Genomic DNA, 17759 nt, shown 5'->3' on the forward strand with positions numbered 1-17759 from the left:
AATGGATTAAATTCGTAAACCAAGGTACCACTGTATTGTGCTCCTGAGCTGCAAAACCTTACTGAGCATTAGGAAAATGAAATGAAAATGAATTTGATTCCACACTTCAAGACATAGTACAAAACAGAATTTTACTTGATAAAAAGCTTCCTCTATTGACCACTCTTATTTAAATGCTCACTTCTGCCTCTATTGAAGGCTTTTGACCCAGTAAGGAGACTTTAAAAAAACCCCTCACAAAATTAAGATACCACCTGGACTAAACCACACTTTGGGTAAAAAATGTAACCTGCTGTTCTTTTAACATTCAGGTATATTTTGATGGTATCCACAGGCTTCCTATGTTAACTATCAAATTTCACTCTTGACCTAAGTGCTCTCCTCTGGGGGCGGGGAGAGAGAGATACAATTCAAAAGCTCCAGAACACTTTTTGTTTTACCTAATAGTCTGCATGGTCATTACACAGCAGCATTTGTTTGCCACATAATAATGATTAATGTCATATTCACTGCTGCTCTTCAGAAGATGTCTATGTTTATTTATATGTGTTTCCAACTCACTCAGTAATTCTACTTTATTATTGGAAGAACACATGCAAAATAGACATTGCAGTGAAATATAAAGTCAAGAACTGTTATGTCCTGAAGTTCTCACCCTGGGCCAGCAGGGGGATACTGTAGATAGTTTTCACTTGGGTCCGCATATGCAAATAAGGGATTGAAAGTAACGTTCAGTGATTGGATAGTTACAGAAAGTTGTTACAGTTGCATGGTACTGGAGCTCTATATAAGCAGGCTGGCTGAACCCTACAGTTCAGTTCTGTTCTGGCCTGTGAATAAACAAGAGCTGTTTGAAGAATCGCTGTGTCGTCTGATATGTTCACCCACAACTTAACAAGAACACCCCACCCAACTACTGCCTGAGTTCAGCCTTGCATCTTGATCAGACCAAAGGTCTATCTAGCCCAACGTCCTTTTCCCAATTTTGACTAACCAGTTGCTTCTGAGAAGACCACAAGAATGGGATGAAAACAATCTCTGTTTTTTGCCCATTCCCAGTTGCTAGTGTTCAAGTATACTGCCTCTGAAACAGGGAAGATTCAGTTACCGAAAATGGCTAATAGCCCTTGATACACCTATCAGTCATGGTTATGTCTAATCCACTAGTTTCTCAATCCTGAGGAAGAGAAATATATTCATGGAGCAGCATATCTAACTATTATTTATCATAACTTGTTTTATTACATTTATATTTCACCTTTCCTTCACTGTGACAACAGCCCCTTGAGACAGGGAAGGCTGATTGGGTTTGTTTTCACCCCACCTCTGTGATATCACTGTGTAGCCTAATATGATTGACTAGGTAGCATTGTGATGTCATCCTGTTCAGTATGGGATCCCTGAAAGGCTTGGATCACTCATGTAACAGATCCATGTAGAGACAAAGATGGACAAACCAGAGGAAACAATGGCACAGAAAAAGGTAAGAATTAAAAAGACAAGGAATTTGTGTGTTTGCGGGGATTTCTATTCAACTAATATCACTATTTTGACTCAAACAAGACAGAGCAGCATACATCTTACAAGTTATGCCTGAAGTACTCTTCACAAGTAAGCATTTAAAAGAGCAATTTATATTTTTAGAGACAACATATAACTAGAAATTATCTGGTAAAGGGCACTGATAAATTCAACCCACTTTCATTCAGTAGCCAATAATCTGAATTAACTCCAAGCGATGGGTATTAACAACATAATTTTGGCAAGCAATAGTGGTGACTCATTAGAGAACCAATGGAAGTACAACAGACTAAAAAGCAGATAAATCAAGAGTTTTCTCTTATGAATATGTCATTCTGTTATAAATGATATAAAAGCCCAGCTACAATATCCAAGCAGGCAAAGCCATAAATCTGAGGCTATCTGAGATGGTGGTGGGCAGAGAAAAGTTTGCTTAACAAATTTTGTCTCGGGGTGCTTCCAGAAAACCTGTTTAGTGAGCAAGTTTGATGTGCAGGACCGTGGGATCCACTTTAACAGCACAGCTTGAATGTGTGTGTGTGTGTGTGTGTGTGTGTGTGTGTGTGCCACTGAATCACACCTGCAAAAATAGTGACAGCATGGAAGTGTCCAAGGTCCTGAATATAGCCACCAGATTGCCTTTTTCTGTCGTACCCCTTTCATTATAAAGATAGCCTGCATGTGCAAAACGTACCCACAGCCAAAAGGTCCCAGATTCTGTCCTTTAGTTCAAAAATTCTCAAGTTGCAGGGCTGACAATGTTCACGGCACTGACAGCCACAGCAAGACAAAAGTGAGCTAGATAGATCAACGACCTGATTTAGTATTATGGTACCTTCATCTGGTCATATCAGTGGGATGCAGCTAGCAAGTGATTAATGTAGTCTGCGCATACAGCCCAAATATGAGGTTGGAACTGTGTGTCTGTGTGATAGATTTGGGGAGGGGCAGCAAGGAACATTCCTCATCTAAATGTTACTCTGTCCAAAACAAAAAATTGATGTACATAGGAGATTAAATATCAGAGAACAGAGTTCTAATGAGGAGTGAAAGGCAGATGCAAAAGAGGACAGATACTAGGGTAAAACTAGATGCTGGGGTGTTAATGCCATGGACCCCTCCATCTTATGCTCAGGTTGTATAAATAAAGCCATATACCCTAAAAAGACCACAGTCTCTACTGACCTTCATTTCAAGGAAACCGAACCCTGGATAAGTGCTGAGCTTGCTGCTTAGAGACTTAATAATAACACCATTATTATTATTATTATTATTATTATTATTATTATTATTATTATTTTATTTATTAGAATTGAAGAGGAAAGGGATGGGTGGTTCTTTGGCCTGAAAACAAAATGGTGGCAGGCTGATATGGTTTATAATGACATATTCCAGCTGCTCAGGATAAATGAGGTATTAGAAACAATGAAAACTCACCTGCTTCAAAGACAAAGGTGAGGTAAAAACATACAGCACGCACCTGGGAGACTGAAGTTGTGTAAATAAAGAATAAATCAAGCTCTGAAGGTTAATGCACCCTTTAGACAAACTGAGAGAATTTGGGTGATCTCTTTGAGTTTGTTGGGATGGTGACATCTTGCCATTATGATGATGGATAAGCATGCTAAGGGAGTAATCATCCATGTAAATTTGTCTGACATCAACATGCAGTGGGAATGGGGACGCAACACAAGCTTCTGCATCCAATAAAAAAACAAATAAGGTGCCAATGGAGTGCATTTGTCAATACAAAAGCACTGAGAATGCAATGGGGGGGGGGACCCAGATGTAACCAGCTTTCCTCAAGCAAGTACCTTAAAGGGGGGGAATAAGGATTTTATTTTTTGCTTCACGTGAGCCTAAAAAAGGATCTTTAAAAAGGTGTACATTAACATGCTAACTTTTAAATACAGGGCAGGCAAATAGTTTTCCTGCAGTGGCGTGTGGTAGAGTCCCCACCAAAAGTGAAATTTTGAGGAGAATTCCACTCAAACAAAATGTTGAGGGAAGCCCAAAGTATTTTGATAAGACTAGATATATTCCATGGGGAGGTTCTATTCTGCACATCCCTACCTGGGACACTCAGAGAATTTGGGGCAAGTTCTTAGTTAAACTGTCTTGCAGGGAGGTTGTGGGTGCCACCGGTCTCACACCAGCAATAGATGTTCTGCCAGGGGTCCAGGGCAGGCTCAGAAACTCTCCAAACAGTTGGCAGATGGCATTTGGCACCAAAATTCCCTTAAGGAAAAAGGGAGATGGCTAGGCTACCCTCCCAATAAACTTCCCCTATGAATAGGGAGGCTTCTTTTTTAAATAATGGATGTATGGATAAGAATGTAAATATATAAACCCTTCAGTTTTAATGATGCATGCCTCTTCCAGATTACCTGTTTATTGAGCATTTCCTCTGGTTTGTTTGCAGAGGGATTTGTTATCAATGGTTATCCCAGGCTTTTGGGTGCATTCCACCATCACTTAGCTTACCACAAATAAGAGGGGAAACAGGTTTCAAGAGCTCTTAATCCAATTTCAGTCAAACTGTTAATAAGTCAATTTTAGGTCTTGTAGGTTGATAAGCCACTTCATGGATCACGAAGGGGCTCGAATAACTCAGAAGCTATGAACTATGCCGTGCAGGGCACCCAAGATGGACAGGTCATAGTGGAGAGTTTTGACGAAACTTGATCCACCTGGAGCAGGAACTGGCAAGCCACGACAAGGCTGTATATTGTCTCCCTGCTTATTTAAATTATATGCAGAATTCATCATGTGAAAGGCTGGGCTGGATGAATCCCAAGCCGGAATTAAGATTGCCAGAAAAAATATCAACAACCTCAGATATGCAGATGACACAACCTTGATGACAGAAAGTGAGGAGGAATTAAAGAACCTTTTAATGAGGGTGAAAGAGGAGAGCGCAAAATATGGTCTGAAGCTCAACATCAAAAAAACGAAGATCATGGCCACTGGGCCCATCACCTCCTGGCAAATAGAAGGGGAAGAAATGGAGGCAGTGGGAGATTTTACTTTCTTGGGCTCCATGATCACTGCAGATGGTGAAAGCAGTCACAAAATTAAAAGACGCCTGCTTCTTGAGAGAAAAGCAATGACAAAGCAGAGACATCACCTTGCCAACAAAGGTCCGTATAGTTAAAGCTATGGTTTTCCCAGTAGTGATGTATGGAAGTGAGAGCTGGACCATAAAGAAGGCTGATTGCCGAGGAATTGATGCTTTTGAATTATGGTGTTGGAGGAGACTCTTGAGAGTCCCATGGACTGCAAGAAGATCAAACCTCTCCATTCTTAAGGAAATCAGCCCTGAGTGCTCACTGGAAGGACAGATCGTGAAGCTGAGGCTCCAATACTTTGGCCACCTCATGAAAAGAGAAGACTCCCTGGAAAAGACCCTGATGTTGGGAAAGATGGAGGGCAGAAGGAGAAGGAGACGTCAGAGGACGAGATGGTTGGACATTGTTCTCGAAGCTACCAACATGAGTTTGACCAAACTGCGGGAGGCAGTGGAAGACAGAAGTGCCTGGCATGCTCTGGTCCATGGGGTCATGAAGAGTCGGACACGACTAAATGATTAAAGAACAACAACAACAAAGTTTGATAAGGGAGCAGAAACCTAGAGGATTTTTTTAGCAAGTACCTGATGACTTTAACTTTGGGAGAAGCCTGCCTACACTGAGCTTAGGATATGTGAGCAGCACTCTCAAGACCCCCATTCCCAATGTAATGCACAGCCAAGCTGGATCTCGGTGTGGACTGAGTATCTTCTAATAGCTACTAGGCACTGGGGTAGTTATATTTCAGAGTGATACATCTCTGCAAAGGACCATTATATGTTGCTTCTCCTCAGGGCTGGCCCGTGAGAGCTTGTGAAATCTCATGAGATCTTGCCAGAATCTGTTGCCATTGCCTCTGCTTTGCGGGCACCACCAGATAAGGGAGGCTTCTGTGGCAGCATAGCAGCACATTACTGTTTTACCTCTGGCAGTGAAATGGGACATGCCACTCCTGTTTATTCTAGATGAAGATATGTTTGAATTCGACCTCCATCCATACGTGATGAATCTCCACAACATCCTGATCAGTTAAGCAAATCAGTTAGGCAGCAGGGCAAGGAATCCCAATGATAGGCTAAAACCATGTACCAGAGCTAGGGGTGGGGGAACAGGCTTTTCCCGTATGTAATTTTTGGAACATGTAATTTATTTGCCAAGGTGCAAACTGTTTTCAATGAAATGTTATTCCGCCACTCCCTGCCTTAAGTGCTGAGTTTAATATTGGATAGTAGGGGGAAATGATTCACGTCAGAACCATGCTGAGATTTATGCATAGCACTTGAATTGACTCATGAGACATTTTGCAAGGGGTGAAATTATGTACGAAAAGCCATTCAATGAAAGACAAGGCACTTTGTCCGGCAACACTTCTAGGCATTTGATATACAAATCCCACCCACTTGGATCCCACCTGCACGTTTAGCCTTTGTTACTCAAGCATTATGACTGGGAACAATAAGGATGTGGCTTAAATGGAAGCTCTTGACATCTCATGCTTAAAAAGGGGCTTGGCTGCAGTGGTCTATTGACGTCAACTTAATGAATCGAAACGCTGACATAAAATCAGCTGTGTTGATGGAGCCCATGCCTACAGTGAAATATTTGGTGTAGTTCTGTAGTTCTGCAAAGGGTAGGGAGATTAGGGATTTCTAACAGAGAATCTTCAGCGCCTCTACCAAAATACAATTCTCAAGGTTCTCTGAGGGAAACCATGCCAGTGAAACTGTTATTAACCTAATACTATGGAGCAAATATTCCCTTTATATTTCGGGAGGCACTCTGGACAATTGATTAACTTAGTCTTATCCTATGACTTCAAGTGTGCGTACTCAGAATCACAGTGCTAATTTAAGAAGGTGTGTGCATGTCTGTGTGTTTAGGACTGTAGCATTAACTTGTCACTTATCAGCAGAGCCAAAAGTTTATATATTAATGGAACAACATGGTTATGACTGTAAGAAGCTGGCTTATGCTAAATTAGATCACTGATATATCTTGCCCAGTAACTTCTCCGACTGTAGCTCTCCAGGATTTCCGGCAGAATTTTTCCCTGGCCCTGAAATATGAGATGCTTTAGCCAGAGGTGCTGACTAACTAGGCTTGGGACCTTATCTATGCAGAGTATAGCTGTGGATCCTCTGTACCCTTGAAGTATAGAGCCTGGGTTTCTTCCCTATAAAATATGAACCTATGATCTGAATAAGGTATTTCACACAAAAGCACCCTGATGGGCAAGAAGCTGAATTTTTAAAACAAACAGACCGAAGGGCACCTGCCTCCCAAGTCTTTATGCATAAGATGACCAGATGTATAACGTTCCTTGAAGGAAACACTCTCTGCTTTTTAGTTCCATCTGCTGGTAAATTGTTGGAGGCCTCACAAATGCAGCCTGAAGAGGGTTACGTATCATCTATGATTTATGTGGCTGGCATTTATACTTTACATCGAAACCATAGTCCCCAAATGATTCGTCTTGAGCAGTTTGGATTAAAAAAAGGATTACATGGAGCTTTAAGGATTTTGTCCCCTTGCATGAGGCCAACCCCTACAGTTCATTCAAATCTAGTAAATGATATATGGACAGTGTCTGTTGGAGGCTCAGAAGCAGTGTTAGCATTGCAGGGTGGCCTAGTCCTCTAATTTTTGTGATGGCGGCCTTAGTTACTGGCTAACAGTGGGGCATGATTTGGCTAATATCGGGAGAGAAGCATGGAGTGGAGCTTTGGAATTAAGGGAGCCATAACACACACAAATTCAGGTTTTTCTTGAAATTCAAAGAGAGACTAAGAAAGGCTTCTAGTTGCCATCAGAAAAGCCCAGCTGCATCAGTTCAAAGGCCCTGCTAGTCTAGCATTCTGTTGCTTGCAGTGACCAGCCAGATACTTCTCAGAAGCTGGGCAGTGGTTCCTGGAAGCAGCAGCCCTCGTCTGCTGCTTGTTCCCAAGACTTGTTATTCAGTGGCCCTGTGCCTCTAAACCTGGAGGTTCCATTTTGTAAAAGTGGCAAATCAGTGTGGTTGCACGTGAGGGGGAAATTAAAATGACAATTTGATACTCCAAGCTTGTTTACTCGGGCTCATAGAGTTCAGTGGGATCATCTCTAGGGAAGCTTGCATAAGATGGTTGCAGCCTTGAAGTGACAATTGGGTCTCTGAGTGAGAGCCTGCCAACTCTATATGCTAGTTTCGAACATGTGTGACTTAAAAAAATATATCGCACCAAGATGCAGTATTTTGCAGCTGAGCCTTCAATGCTACTCAGTATTGAATGTTAAGGCTGTCACTTCTGACTCCAGACGTTGCACTTGCGCAACCTCACTGAAGCAGGATAGTCACGGACCCTCCTGTACATTCTCTCTGCAGTGATCTTATCAGTCCATCCTTGCCTGCTGCATAACACATCTGCATGCCTTCTTGAGTGAGCAGGTGAAGGAGACAGATGACTGAGTTGTAAATGGAGCATTACTTCATCCATACAGCTGCTTCTGCTGCTACATATGCCTACAGCAGGAGGTACTGTAGGTGATGGGCTTGTTGGCTCCCTGCAGCCTTTCTCCTTCTGGTCATCACTGCCATGACATCTGTCACTGCCACTATAGAACAGGAGTTCGGTAGCACTGCTAATGGCTGACAACCCCAGTGCACCTGAGTATTCAGCACCAATGCAATGATTCTCCATGGAAAGTTGCAAAGCATGCAGGCAGAGATGTTATGATCACAGTTGAGTAATTCTGCAGAACATTGGCAACAGCTTGGTGGTAGGTTCATAACAGAACAGCAACAGCCACAAAAAGCAAATCTTCACCCAATCCCTAATGGATACATGGTATACAGTGCCACCAGATGTGGTGATAACCACCATATTAAATGACTTTTAAATTAATTAATGGGATATAGGTCTACTGACAGGGTGGGGAACCAGTTGACCTTCAGACTCCAGTTCACATCAGCCACAGGCTGCATGGCCAGGACTCAAATGTGATGGGAGTTGAGGGTTACAGGTTTCCTGCCCTATATTTATTCTTACCTATAAGCCTACATCTAAATAGCAGGCAACAGAGGAGGAATGTTTTGCTTCCCCGAGGCATCTAGCAGGCCACAGTCAGAAACAGAACATTGGATTAGATATGTCTTTGGTATGAACTAACAGGGTCCTTCTTCTGTTTTTATTCCCAGGCTCTGCTGTATTGTATATGGCAAGATTGTGGACAATGGGGCTGATTGCCAGAGGATGGATATAGATATCTCCCCTTCACTGAACTTGTAGTCAATTCATCTCAGGGTGTCATAAGGTAAGCCAGCCCAGTATAGAGTTTTAAATCATTCAAACAGATGGTATGTGAGGCGGTACCATTAAAACACTCTCAGATGAAACCTAATACAGTACTACTATACTCTGTTTACCTAGCAAGTGTTACCACAATTCCAGAATGGTCTCTGTTGCTGCATTGCAATATAATGCAGTAGGATGAGAAATCTGTTCTCTGAAAATCTAAGTGCTTCCTTAATACATCTTGTCTAATAATAATGATCTGCTATCATGGAGCCTGGAAAATGATTCGTCAGCACAGAGCATGTGCTGTAGATTCAGAAGTAGAAATCTTTGCTCAGTTAACTTTGTGCAACTTTGGATATCTATGTTGGAATATAGGAAACCCCCAAAGTCTGCCTGCCGGAGGATTCAACAGCTTCCCTATCTCTACACAGCCTCCAAAACAGCTGGTAAAACTCCATGTTAAGAGACCGTGAACTGCTGCTTCCAGACACTGGGGAGCATTTGGGATACGATTTCACCCATCTGCTGCAATTGTAGTGGAACATTTAGTATGGAGACTCTTGTGGCCTTTGTGATTCCCAATAAATCCAGATGAATTAGCATGGCATTGGCCTTATTCAGCTTTCCCCCCTTGCGCACCTGCAATCGCATGAGGGAAGAGAGTGGGGTCACCACTCCCCTCTGTCGTGTCACCATTGCCCGATCTATGCACCTTGATAAGGGTGACTTCTGCAAGTGGGGATCTTGCTGTAAGCATGCAGGCTCCTCATGCAACTGAGAGCTTTGAGAGATCAGGATTTGAAATGCTTACATTTTGCCACATGGCAAAAGTTACCCTTGAAACATGTGAGAGGCATGTCAATCAGGCAACAATGATGCAATACAGGGGGCAGGTCATGAACGTGTGATCCTCCTTCCCCCTTCCATGCAAGTGGATTCATATGAGGAGGAAGACCCGAAGCTCTCAAGGAGGGTATGAAGTAGGGGTGTAGCTGAGCGGGGGTGTAGCCTGGTGGAAAGTCTCAAGGGCCAGACAGAGGGTGAAGAGTATATGGGTTTGTGTGAGGTGAGACACAGTAATCACAGTAAGAGACTTTATTGAGCTAACAGAACTGAACAACAGGGGCAAAGCAACTGCTTATATGTATTTCTAAAGGCTTGGACCACTCCCACTCTCAATGTGATTGGCTGTCTAAACCTGCAAGCTGCAAATCGTAACTCAGAGTTTAAGAGCCAATGCCAGTAGCCCAAAACCTGATAATGGTACATGATTGGATATCATGTATCGAATCAGAACACAGGGGCTCAGAATCCTTAGTCTAGACTCAAGCTCAGGCAAACACAGACCACTGAATACACAACAGAGGGCTCACCCACACTTCTCATTGTCCTGTTATTTTTAGGCAGAGGTCTGATGGGATTGGGGTTTCTTGGGGGGGGGGGGCGGCGGCTGTCGCTTTCCTCAGGGAAACCCATGGTTTACTGCCGAATTTACAAACATTAATCCACAATAGTTCCAATTAGCAGTAAACAGGGAATTTTCCCAGGGAAAGTGGGACGACAAAAGAAAAAGGAAAAACTTTCTGACCCATGCCTAGAAATCGCAGGACAATTAGAAATTTGGGTGAGTCTACAGAGGGCTGCATTTGCCCCCCGGGCCTGAAGTTCTCCACCACTGCTCTAAATGGTGTACCTACAGCAGGAAGAAAATAATATGAAGCGTTTCAGAATTGCAGTTTGTATCAGGAGCGCCTTATTTGCATCATTAGCATGATTTATCATAGACTGCTTTACGATGCAGCTTGATCTGAAAATCAGGATTGGAATATTATGAATGATGTGGTGAATATCTCATGTGAGTCTCGTGCAAGTCTGCTGCTTCCCCTTCCCCCAACTCCTAGGGAAGGTTAGCTGTGATGAAAGAGAGATCTGGGGATAAACAACACCCACAGAAGGAGGAGGAGAAGAAAGCCAGCTAGCAGTTCCTCCTTTCCTGTGTATATGACTTCAATCCCCTCCAGCTTTGTTTAGTTTTTTTTTATTAAAAAAAAACCTGGTGGCAAAAAGGCTTCAAAATTCCAAACAGGAAGAGCTGGCTGGGCAGCTTTTCATGTGAGAGGCATTAATGTGTAGTCTGGCTCTATGTTCCCTCGAGCTCCGCCTGAGAAAACATCTGTAAGAAGGAGCCGCATTTAAATGCAACTGCATGCTTGCAAATAGCCCACCACAACAGCTGAAGAGTGACTGGCGAATCTGTTTCAACAACAGATTCTTTCTTGTTATGTAGGCTAATTTGTGAAGAGTCTCTTTTCGGCATTCATCGTCACACTGAAATTTAAACGCCTTGACTTCCTGTGCAGGGAAATAACAGGCTTGGGGTAGGGATGGGAATCTGAAGCCCATGGCATCGACACTCTCCATTTTGCCCTCAGGAGTCTTCAGAGGCCAGCCCCCTCTCCTGAACTAGATGGCCCTTGCGTTCCCTTCCAACTCTACAGTTCTGTGATTCTTTGGTTCTATGTACACCACCTTCTGCCCCATGGAGGAAAAGGTGAGAAATAAATGTTTTAAAAGATAAATTAAAAATAAAAATTGCTTCTGCCTGACACGTGGAACTAAGAAAGCTTGATGTAATTTTCTTTCAAGATCAAATCATTATTATTTTGACCCATTGTCATAGGGCTCCTAAAAGGTGTGGGACCTATAGGCAGGTGTCTACTCTGCCTATTTGGCAATCCAGCACTGGAAACAGGATGGAACAGGCTCAGGAGTGAAGACATGATAAAGTGACATGGGTGAGTATTAGAGGTTTCCACCCTTATTTCGTGTGTGTGTGTGTACTTTTGTCAAGTTCCCAAAGTAGGCCAGTGATCAAATAAGACCAGAAATATTAAAGCACAAACAAATCACCTTCATTAGTTCATCAGTTTCAATTTTCCTTCTCCCATGTTAAAAAAGACAAGGACGCCATTGTGGGGAAGACATATGGATGATGTTTCCTTTTTGTGTCTATATTTGCTGCACTAAGTTTCTCCTTTTTGTTTGGCATATCCCTCCTTCCCAACCTGTTCTCTCCTCCTCATCTTCTGTTGTCCGTAAACCCACTCAACAGTCCATTCCCACATTGCTTTCTTTCATTTGGCAATGTGACGTCTTCATACTGTACGGCAAGGCTCGTTGACTCTCTGTTTTCCCTGTGTAGATCTTTACTCATCTCTTTTCGAAGCCCTGTATTTTACACTAAGATGCTTTAATTCCCCCCACCTGCCCTGTCCCTCTCTTGATCAGTTGTATTTGCTTTGGTCTTCACATTTCCATTTATTTCTTCTTTTCTACCAAGGGCAATGGAGCCAATATTTAGCATCTGAAGCCAAATATAAGGCTACCCTTGATTCTATTGCAGGGCATCCTCACCACTCCTTGAGACCCTTCTCTGGAGACGGCAAATGGAGAACCAGGGGAATGGTGTGCATATACATGAATTTGTATCTTGATCAGCAAATAAAAATGGTGCAAGGCTACATGTTTGCTTTTGAGAGCCAGTGTAGTGTAGTGGTTAAGAGCGGTAGACTCGTAATCTGGGGAACCGGGTTCGCTTCCCCGCTCCTCCACATGCAGCTGCTGGGTGACCTTGGGCTAGTCACACTTCTCTGAAGTCTCTCAGCCCCACTCACCTCACAGAGTGTTTGTTGCGGGGGAGGAAGGGAAAGGAGAATGTTAGCCGCTTCGAGACTCCTTCGGGTAGTGATACAGTGGGATATCAAATCCAAACACTTCTTCTTTGAATGGGACATGAGGTCATACCAGTAGAACTCCTGGGCTTTAGAATGGGGAGTCATGCACAGTTCTGCTGGGATGCTAAACTGTATACAAAATAAGTACCTAAAAATAGCAAAAGATCAAACATTGCTCCTGCTGACTCAAGAAAAACCCATAGCTCAAAAGGGAGAACATATGGAATCCATTTTTTTCACATGATTGAATAAGCAAGACTAACTTATGTTGCACATTGGGAGTAAAGAACGGATTAATAAACGATCCGGAGACTGAAGGACAGGGCATAAAAAAGAAAAAAGTGTCATTGCTGGAGATCAATGGAGAATCATACATATCAAAATGTGGCTGAACTTCTAGATCCCTCTCCAAACAGAACAAGATGATAACATACAAAACACAACGTAATTAAAAAACCTGCCTCTGCCCCTAGAAAGATTCCCTTGCTTAGTTTTTGTGGATTTTTGTCTTGGGCATGTGATGCTTCTTTTCAGCAAGGCAGAAATAGTCACAATAATAATTGGGGTGGTGTTTGATCATCAATATTTCTTCCATGAAACAGTCAGCTCAGCTCAAATGCCTCCCTACCCCCCATCAAACAATTGACTATAGGAATGTTCAGGGGAACTGGTGGGCTTTTAACCCAGACATGTTGTGTGATCCCAGTGATCAGTGACCCTTTTATAAGCTATAGCAGTTGCACAAAGTATGGCAGCAATTGGCTAACCCACGTAGGAATAGAGTCTGTTATTCATTTCAGAATATTCCAGCATTTAACTTGTGCAAATTCAGCTTTATGTGCAGGGCCAAAAAATTTATTATTATTTTTAAAAATTAAAAGGGGCAGACATCAAGCGGGCGGGGGGAGTTGGCAATCCCACCTGCCATAGTACCCACCTTGGGAGAGAATTTGGGGGTGCAGGGAGAGTGTATATATATGATTTTGGTTTTATGCATTATCCCTGGAATGTAACCCTCGCTTAAGTTGAGAGTCAACTGTACTCAAAACAGTGTTTACTGCTAAGAGGATTTAAGAATAAATTTAAAAGATTGCGGGAGTTTTAAATGTTGAAAGTTTGTCAAGCTGTATTTCTGAAAATGTTTATGTTTAACTTATTCTACAAACTACCTTTCATCATCAGTTGGCAGAAGCACCCAATGAGAGCTTTTCATTCACATAATATAATGCTTTGTGGCTGAGTTAGAAATCGTTTATGCAATTCTGTGCAAAATATATATTGTCAAGGGGGACATTCATTTATTATTAATTGCATTTGTATACCAACCTTCATCTGAAGGCGGTTCACAACAGCATTTCACAAATTGGATAGCATGGACTTAAGTTTCCCTCCACAGAATTATTATTGCAAAGGAACACCTTTTTTAATTTTTGAATGAGTCACTTGATCAGACCTCCTCATAGGCCCAAGCTAGATGCTGCAGTCTGCTCTTTCCGTAACTCCTATTCACGATGACACAGTTGTCAAAACAGTACTTCTCTGTGTTGGCAGAAATCCTAATATTTGCTCTGTCAATCATAAGTTTATTGCATGACACCACTGCAGAACCTTTTTCATGCGCACAAAAGAAATTCCTACAAAATCATCACTTGCACAGAGAGGGTAGCAACACTTCATAAGATTTTTCTCCATAGTGCACGTACTCCTCTTTTATATGCCTTTTAAACGTAGAGAGCGGGTGACTGGCTTCCCTTTATTATTCATGAGAAGAGATAGAACATGTATTCTTAAAGCAGCACCTGAAAATAATTTGCCTTATCCTCGTCTCATGGTTGTAATACTTTTAACACCCTGCTCTCCCCGCCACTGTAAAATACTGGACAAGAGAATTTCAACTTTGTATCTCTTGCAGCTTTGCCCAACAGAGCAAGTTGTTTTTGGCATCCGTCTGTCTCGAGAGACAGCAGAAACAGCGGCACAGAATTAGGGAGGTGGAAAGCTGATCTTTCATGGAATTTGCTAGTTTGAAAACGTTAGTCGAGTGGAGCGAACAACATTTTACAAACCTGTGTGCAGAGGATTCATAGTATAAATTGAAAGCTTATACTATTATAAAAGCCTTTATGCACTGATATGGACCTGGAAAGGAAATAGTTGCAAGCCTGTGGGGCATAGCATTGTTATAAGAACACTGTGGAGGGGGAGATTCCTGCAACAACAACAACAACAACAACAACAACAACAACATTTTATTTATACCCCGCCCTCCCCAGCCAAGGCTGGGCTCAGGACGGCTATGCAGGGGGTTGGACTTGATGACCCTTGGGGTCCCTTCCAACTATCATTCTATGAAATGGCAACTGATAATGAGAGTCCTCATGACTTACATTGTTTCAAGAGGACATTGTGGGGAAGGGGAGAAATACTGGCTGCCAACAGCACAATGAACAACAGGAACAGAACTCTTGCTGTTCTACTGCTACTGATGGTTTTAGTGGACTGCTTTTTACTGAGAGGTGAGGTAGAAAAGTTTTTAATTAATTGAGAAAATATTTTTTTAAAGAAAAAAATAGAGAATACCTAATACTGTACAGTGGTACCTCGGGTTACAGAGGCTTCAGGTTACAGACGCTTCAGGTTACAGACTCCGCTAACCCAGAAATAGTACCTCAGGTTAAGAACTTTGCTTCAGAACTTCAGTAATAGTTGCAAGGTAGATATAAGAAATTAGATATATTTAGAAAAAGTTTAATTATGATAAAAGTGTGTATTGGCAATAAGTAATATGAAATTGAAATATGGAATAGATGGAAGGTTCGGTCTTTAGTATTAAGACCAATATATGTTTTATTGTTTGCTAAGAAAATTATGTGTCTATGGTTATTCCTGTGTGTAATTTGGTATTTGTGTTTTTGTTTTTTTTCTTGCTGTATCAATAAAAATCTTTTTTTAAAAAAAGAACTTTGCTTCAGAATGGGAACAGAAATCATACGGTGGTGGCGCAGCAGCAGCAGGAGGAGGTCCCATTAGCTAAAGTGGTACCTCAGGTTAAGAACAGTTTCAGGTTAAGAATGGACCTCCAGAACGAATTAAGTTCTTAACCCGAGGTACCACTGTATGTCACTCCCACTTTGGAAACAAGTCAGTGTAACTGCGAAGCCAAATTCTGCAGCGAGATCTAGATGAGCAGAGAGTTTTGGAAACATCATTGATTATGAACTGGAGAACAAACTCTCTAGCACTAGTAGAGCTGTAGGTTTGTGATCCCAGTCCGGTCCTGGAATCCAAGTTTTCCCAGCATAACAGGCCCATAGCCACCAGACAAAAACGCTGTTTGTTGCCCACCCCATCTCTACATTCACATCAAAGTTATGTCCTTGCATATTCAAATAAGGCTTTTCAATCACCATGAAGAGAAATCTCCAAAGCCAGAGGAGCCAATTTACTGATGTTGCTGTGGCAATATTTTAACATGGATGATATTAGGAGCAATTGCATTCTCTCCACACCCACCCCCTTTCACAAGAAGCTTCCGTTCTGGTGCATCTGTTGTTTCCATAGTAACCAGAAAACACTAATCTGATACCACGGTTGCTCCTGACTCAAGATAGTTACACTTTGTTACAATTATCTTCTCTTGAATGTTAGGAAGACAAGCTGACACTTGGAGGAGTGTTGAAAACAAATATGCAGATACAACGTGAGAGAAATGTTGAGCTGAAGTATTGTATCGGAATTAGCGGTTATAACGAATCGTCAAATATTTGTTATTTATTTTTCTATTATGTTGCTCTTTCTTTGGTGACTCAGAGTGATTTCTTTCAGGTGGTTTCTCTATCTAGGTAGTGATCAAGCTTACACAAGGTTTTCTACAGCAAAGCTGGTGGTCCAAAATCATTTAATTTATAGCATTGGGCACAATGCAGAGTACTAACCACTATATGATCACGGCCAGGTTTGCAAGAAGTTCTGTGAGGAGTATTAATGGAAATATTTTTAAAATGGAAAAGGAGAAAATAGGTTAAGAGATATAAAGGCAGTATTAATTTAGGAAATGCATAAGAAGTGATGTAAAACGGAAGATTATCAGAGGTGCTGATGGAAGTCTAATAAGATTGTATTTGTGATAATTTTGTGGGGTACGTTTTTTAATTTTGTATGTCAAAATCAATAAAAATATTTTAAAAAAAAAATTATAACATTGGGCAAATGCTAGTGAAAAAGAGACAAATGCCATTGGGGTTGTGTTTAGCTCTTTAAGATTAACTCTTCTACGGTGGTGACTCACAACTCCATGAAAGAATGACTTTACAAAAAGCATATACAATATAACAGGGGCAGTGAACATTTTGGAGGCCCATGATTACATTTGCAAGCTGGACAAAATTTCATGGCCACTACAGACACATATACCACAACCCATTATAATCGCTACAATAGAATGTGTATTTCGTCCCTAATTTCAGTGGTGGGATGAGACTCTGTGGAAGGCCTCTGTGAGTAAATGTTCTCATGGGTACTGTGCTGTTGACTAATTTTATGCTCTACAGGAGGAAGATCATAGCTCACCAAGAGAGTATATTTTTGCATGAAGGTCCTAGGTACAATCCCTAGTAACTCAAGTTAAAAGGGATCAGTAAATATTATTGAACAAAACTCTTGGGTGAGCATCGATCAGGTCTCAATATGTTGGCTTAAAGTTTCAGGGTTCTTCCAACTTTCAGACTCCAAGGTAAAGGGTAAAATCAAACAATGGGGAACTAGAACCCAAGGGGCAAGACACCTTGCTACTGGGCTTTATGGCAGTTTCCACTAGCATCTTATTGAATCAGGCTGCTGTCAAATGATTTTTTTTTTGGGGGGGGGTCTCCTTTCCTTATGACCTTTTCTTTCACTTTCAGAAACACAGAAGTAAAAAATAAAAAACCCATTTAACCAAAACTCCAGGACTTCAAAAATGTGTCACTCATTACTCATCTAATTAAATATCATGCTCTGCAGCTTGTAACAGCCCATCTCAATTAGCACATGGCCTAATACATTTCAGACTACGTTTGATGAGCCATTTTTGTTGTTGTCTTATTTCATGATTTACAGTTCTTTTCTTCTTTTTCTTTCATTTCTGCATGAAAGATAATGTAATCCTGTGTTGTACTCAACAG

General features: G+C 41.7%; 1 long non-coding RNA gene across 3 annotated transcripts in view; it reads left to right on the forward strand.

Moving 5' to 3' along the window:
* Window positions 1-1398: 1398 nt before the first annotated feature.
* The window catches only part of LOC310763021, a 32830-nt gene continuing 16469 nt past the window's right edge, over window positions 1399-17759 (forward strand). Inside the window, exons 1-4 of one of the 3 annotated variants that reach the window (XR_014548382.1) lie at window positions 1399-1483; window positions 8764-8879; window positions 11224-11414; window positions 11510-11658. This is a non-coding gene — a long non-coding RNA (uncharacterized lncRNA). The remainder of the gene's footprint in view (window positions 1484-8763; window positions 8880-11223; window positions 11415-11509; window positions 11659-17759) is intronic. The other 2 variants (XR_014548383.1, XR_014548384.1) reach the window with 2 other exon arrangements.

The sequence above is a fragment of the Podarcis filfolensis genome, assembly GCF_964270895.1.
Source record: "Podarcis filfolensis genome assembly, chromosome: 5".
NCBI classification, from domain to species: Eukaryota; Metazoa; Chordata; class Lepidosauria; order Squamata; family Lacertidae; genus Podarcis; species Podarcis filfolensis.